Below are 5,715 nucleotides of genomic sequence, written 5' to 3'. Positions count from 1 at the left end.
AATTGTGAATTTTCCTTATTGTATTCAGAATTGAGCCCAGTTCTCTATACTGAGGTCTCTTTTCCCCTATGTTAATAGTTTTTCTGAATAAAATCTGTTTTTACCACTTTACTGTCCAGCTCTGTATATTCTTTAACAAAACCTACTTTGACTTCTCCAGTGACTGTTAGGCTGTTGGTTTTCATTGGTACTGTGTTTGCAAGGCTGCTGATTTTCAAGCTACGATGGAACTGGCAAGAAGGAGCTGGGAATAGGCAAGTTAAAAATGCCACTTAGCTCACTGTTCTTACCAAGACTGTGGGTTTTTTTTTTTGAATAAATGCTCCTTGAGTTGTTGCAAGTCTTTGGTTAATTTCCAGAGTACTGAAAAAGTTCATAATTTTGGCCAATGTCCTCATTGTTTTTATGAAGAAGAAAGTTTTCAGAGGTCCTCATTCCATCACTCCAGAAGTGCTTCTGCTTATCTTGGAATTTAGACAATCGTGCTGTAAAAACCTACTGGCATAAAGTGCATAGGTTCTAAAAATTAGAAACAGAGATGTACTGTAGTGATTCCCCCTGGCTCTGCTTTTCTTATGATATGAAATGACAGGTGAGAGTTAACCATCCTTTGGGAGGAGCTGGCTGACTTTAACAGCATAGCCCTCCTCTCCACCATGAATCTCTTGTGAGTTAAAACAGAGTGTGGAATGCCTACTGTTGGCTAAAAGACTGCTACATTGTATCTCAGTTTCAGAACTGGACCATTTTTCCAAGCCTTTCAGTCCTCCAACTCTCCTGTTAATTCCACAATTTCATTTAACCTATTTCTTCTGGACAACTGTAGAATTTTATAGTTCAAATCCCTTCCCCAAAGGTCGTGGAATGAAGAGATGCTCATGTGTGATAAACATCAAGATCAAAGGTGTTGCTTGAGATAATTTCAATCTCTGTTTGTTTTTTTTTTTTAATTTATTTATTTTATTTATTTATCTTTGGCCGTGTTGCTCAGGCTTTCTCTAGTTGCGGATTGCAGGGGCTACTCTTCGTTGCGGTGCGCAGGCTTCTTGTTGCAGTGGCTTCTCTTGTTGTGGAGCACAGGCTCTGCACACAGGCTTCAGTAGTTGTGGCTTGCAGGCTTAGTTGCTCTGCGGCATGTGGGATCTTCCCGGACCAGGGCTCGAACCCATGTCCCCTGCATTGGCAGGCAGATTCTTAACCACTGCGCCACCAGGGAAGTCCCAATCTTTGTTTAGACACTTCCGTTCACCTCACTGGAGGGAAATACAGCCATAAGTGGTAGAAATAGGTGATGAGACTTGTGTGCAGGGACTTTTTGTCCTCGGCTCTACCTCTAAGTGTGTGCTTTTCCATAGTTTTTTCCACACTGAAATTCTCATCAGAGGAGACACTTTAGCAACATTTCCCACATGCTTTGAAATTTTTTTTTTTTTGAGGAAAATGTTTCATTCTATTAGGTTAATTCCACCCTAAAGTATTTGCATAAGTGGTGTGGGTCTGGCCTTTGACGTTATCTTCCTGAATGTTCTCTGACTGCTCACTCAGGCGTATTGTAGACGCAGGGTCTGGTCTCATTGAATCTTGTGCTATCTTTACCAAATCAAATCTGTAAAGTTCACTTGTAATTTAACGTATTGTTTCTGAGTCATCTTGACATTTTGACTTCATAAGTGTAAACTGAAAACTGCATTTACTGGAAATTTGTTTTTAAAAATAAAACAACATAGGCCAGATCCCTGATCTACAGATGCATTATAAAATTAGGCAATGCTTATGAGATAATGCTTCTGAAAGAAATTTTTAAAAAGAAATTTATATCTGTTTTTAAAGCACATAAAAGTGTAAGACTGTGTTCAATAGGAGCAGAAAATATACAAGCAATAGTGTAAATTATTAGGATGGAATCTAGTTTTTTAAAAGGTGGGGGGGAGGGGTTCCCTGGTGGCCTAGTAGTTAGGATTCCGAGCTTTCACTGCCATGGCCCGGGTTCAGTCCTAGATTGGGGAACTGAGATTCCACAAACCGTGTGGGGCGGCCAAAAAAATAAAAAAATAAAAGGGAGGCAGAGAGCATAGTCAAATGTTAAAAGTGACGATGTTTAGCATTGTTAAAAGAACTGACCGGGAAGTTTCTCTTTATTTCAAAGTTATAAATATTATAAATAAGTAAGATTTTTGGCATAGCGAGCCTATATTTGAAAATCAGTGCATAATGGTTTTTATTAATAGAACCTTTGCATAATTCATAATAAATGACTCCAGTAATATTGAAATTTTCCTGGAGGATAATTTTTATTAGTGACTTAAAGAGTCTAGAGTTATTTCTTGCTGCTGAATGGGATCACAATATGATCAATTCCATCACTTTATTTTTCTTAACCATTTAGAAATACCCAGGCATGTTGGCATTTAGAGGTAAACAAAATGGCTAAGTGGAGGTGAAGAGGAACTTTGAGTATACTTACCTCATATATTCTAAGGTTAAGAATTTTGGGCAGTTATAAAAGGTTTTTTTTGGGGGGTAGGATACCTGTGAAATATGAATATAGACTAAGCATTAGGTGACATTAGGAGATTATTATAAATTTTGTCAGGTGTGAAAATGTCGCTGTGATTATGTAGAAATAGATGTTTACTTTTCAGGGGTGCACACTAAAATATACAGAGGTGAGATATTGTAACATCTGAGGGAAGCGAAGGGGAGGAGGTGGTGAAGTGACTTCTGAGTGGAGCCCGATACGTTCGGTTCTAACGAGTTCAAGCTGAACCACCCACTGAGGATTATGTCTCCTTGGCGAAAATCAGCCCCAACACCTCCCAGTTCCTGCTGGTCTCCTCCTGAGATGTGGCGGTGCATCTGTACCATGTGCCGGCCATTCAGCTCCAGTACCAGCATCCAGCGCTGTCTTGGATGTGCGTCTAACGGTCCAACACATGCCTGGAGTGGGGGATCAAACCCTCGACTGAAAACACATGATTCCAACACTGATCAGGAAGATCTGGTTGGAACCCATGATGCCCCTATCAGATGTGTTGAATACTGTCCAGAAGTGAATGTGGTAGTTACTGGGCCTTGGGATCAGACAGTTAAATTGTGGCATCCCAGAACGCCTTGTAAGGCTGGGACCTTCTGTCTGTGAGTAATACCCTCTCTGTCTGGAGATCAGCTGATTGTGGGCAAGGTGGGCAGTAAAGTGTTAATGTGGGAATTACAGAACATGGGTTACGTGCAGCAGTGCCGGGTGTCCAACTTGAAGTACCAGGCTCGCTGCCTTTGAACATTTTCATACAAGCAGTTATGTATTAAGCTCGGTTGAAGGCCAAGTGGCAGTTGAGTACTTGCTCCCAAGCCCTGAGGTACAGAAGAAGCATGTCTTTCAAGTGTCAAAGAAAATAATATTGAGCAGATTTATCCTGTCAATGCCATTTCTTTTAACAACATCTACGGTACGTTCACTATGGGTGGTTCTGAAGGATTTGTAAATATTTGGGGTCCAGTTAACAAGAAGCGACGACACTGGTTCTATAGATACCCCACCAGCATCACATCACTTGTCTTCAGTAATGATGGGACTACACTTGCAATAGCATCATTATATACGTATAAAACGGATGACATGGGACATCCTGAAGATGGCATCTTCTCATTTGCCAAGTGACAGATGCAGAAAAAAAACCTAAGTCCACCTAATCATCTCCTGAGAGTAGTTCCTCTACGGAAAGTTTTTCTGCTTCCTACAAATCATACTTACCCCCTGGATGTGTTAGAGCCATTGTTGTTACATTATTTAGTATGGATTTCTCTGTTTTCTGTCTTAGGAAAACCTTGTCTGTGTGCCTTTTCATACTGACTTTGTGTAGAATGAGGATTCTTTGTGTCTTTTGTATTTGTTATTTACTCTAAAATACTTTGACAGAAGAAAACTAAAAGAAGCAAATATAGCAAAATTTTAAAATCTAGGAGATGGATACATAAAGGAGTGTTCATGATACCCTTTTCTCAACTCTTCTATATATTTGAAAGTTTCAATAATAAACAATTTTTAAAATGTTTTGTAGCTAAAAAAAATGTTTTGGCAACTGAGATTTTGCAACATGTGGATTAGCAAAATTTTTATTACCTTTTTCTGTTTTATGTTTCTAAATTTTCTAAAGCCTTATAAAACTTTAAAATATAAATCAGAATCAAATATTTGATTAATTGCTTGCTTTGAAAGAAATTGAATATAAAGGAATATAACAGTTCATCTAAAAACTGTTTTTCATCTTTTTCTTTATTCTTTTTTTCCTCCTTGTTTGCAATGTGATACAATTTCTATAAAAGGTTTCTAAACAAGATAACATAAATAAGAAGTAAACAGTAAAGTCAGGGCCGCGAAGAAGTAAAGTAGAGCCAGTAGAGCCAGTAATGAGACTAGTGCTCGAAAAAGAGAGTCTTACATCCTAAACATTTACCAGCAAAGGGCCCCAGATTTGGTTCTTAGCTTTCTAGCTATAAGTTTAAAAACAGGAATATGAACAGTTATATCATTGAGAGTGCTCATAAAATAAAGGCAAATTATTCACCCAGGAGAAGCACAAAAATTTCTGATTTGATGTTTATCCTAAATAGGATCTGTGTGATATAATGAACAAAGCCCTAAACAATATGCTTAGGATAACTACAGCAAGGAGTTTTTTGGGGATGTGTCTTAATGTAGGCAGTTGTCATTATGACAAAAAAATAATCACTGCAAATAAACCTATCGGGGCAAATACCATGGTATCATTCAGGTAAGCAGCAACTCAGAGGTCTTGAGAGATTTTTGGAGTATCTTGAACTAATCTTCTTCACCAGTTTCAAAAACCCAAAGGGAATTGCTAGATAAACATTAAAAGAGTTTTAGGGAGCCTGTAAGTTGTGTCTGTTAGTGGGCATGAATGGGCATGAACACATTTTTCTGAGGACAGGTTTTTTAGCTTTTATCAGAAGGATCTTTGCTTCAGAAAAGATTGAGAACCACTGATTTATAGAAATAAAGAGGCCACGCATCCATTAGGGATATCTTTTTCTTGATGAGTTTTTCAAAAATATATATGATAATGAGTTTTGAGATTGTGCTCTCTGCCTGCTTCTCAGAATGAAAAAATTCTGCATGTCCACTAAAAAAGGAAAACATATATCCCATGAGTCAGCTCACCAGAGCAGGCTGGACCACCTATAAAAGCTGAGGCACTGATTTAGGACTGATTGGTAGAGAAACCTGCTTCATATATGCTTGGAGGTAAGGCCAGTGTGTATTTTCAGGAAAGATGAAGGTTTTTATAAAAAATAATTTTATGTATACTCCAAATGAAATGAAAAAAAATTCATGTACTGCATTGATAAGTTTAACATGAATATTTTTAAAGCTGGTGTAATCAGAAGCTTATCTTAAACATTACAAAATAAAAGTTGAATAAATCACCCATAGACAGTCTGGCTTTGAGTGATGCAATTTCCTGGAACAATATACTAACATAAATTGCTTCGCAAAATGTATTCCTCTGTAACTGAATGAGATACCTTGCCGAATGGTGTTTTAGCTGTAAATAAATTAAAAGTTTTCTTTCTGGCAGTAATGAGTCAGGCCAGAAGTTTCTTGAGGTCTTGGCTAGATCATAAGTATAAAAATTTATTATGCATCTTGTGTGTGTGAGTACAAATTAAGATTTCATATATATTTTATATATTAAG

At 37.7% G+C, this 5,715-nt stretch overlaps 1 pseudogene across 1 annotated transcript; it reads left to right on the top strand.

The window, feature by feature from the left end:
- Window positions 1-400: 400 nt before the first annotated feature.
- On the top strand, window positions 401-4,070 carry LOC309635034 (mitotic checkpoint protein BUB3 pseudogene; annotated as a pseudogene). The gene has a single exon. The product of its transcript is annotated as a mitotic checkpoint protein BUB3 pseudogene (transcript).
- The last annotated feature ends 1,645 nt before the right edge of the window (window positions 4,071-5,715 follow it).

The sequence above is a fragment of the Balaenoptera borealis genome, assembly GCF_965194805.1.
Source record: "Balaenoptera borealis genome assembly, chromosome: 9".
In the NCBI taxonomy this organism is placed as follows: Eukaryota; Metazoa; Chordata; class Mammalia; order Artiodactyla; family Balaenopteridae; genus Balaenoptera; species Balaenoptera borealis.
Note: the sequence above shows the minus strand (reverse complement) of the source record. Positions and strands in the feature narration are given on the sequence as shown.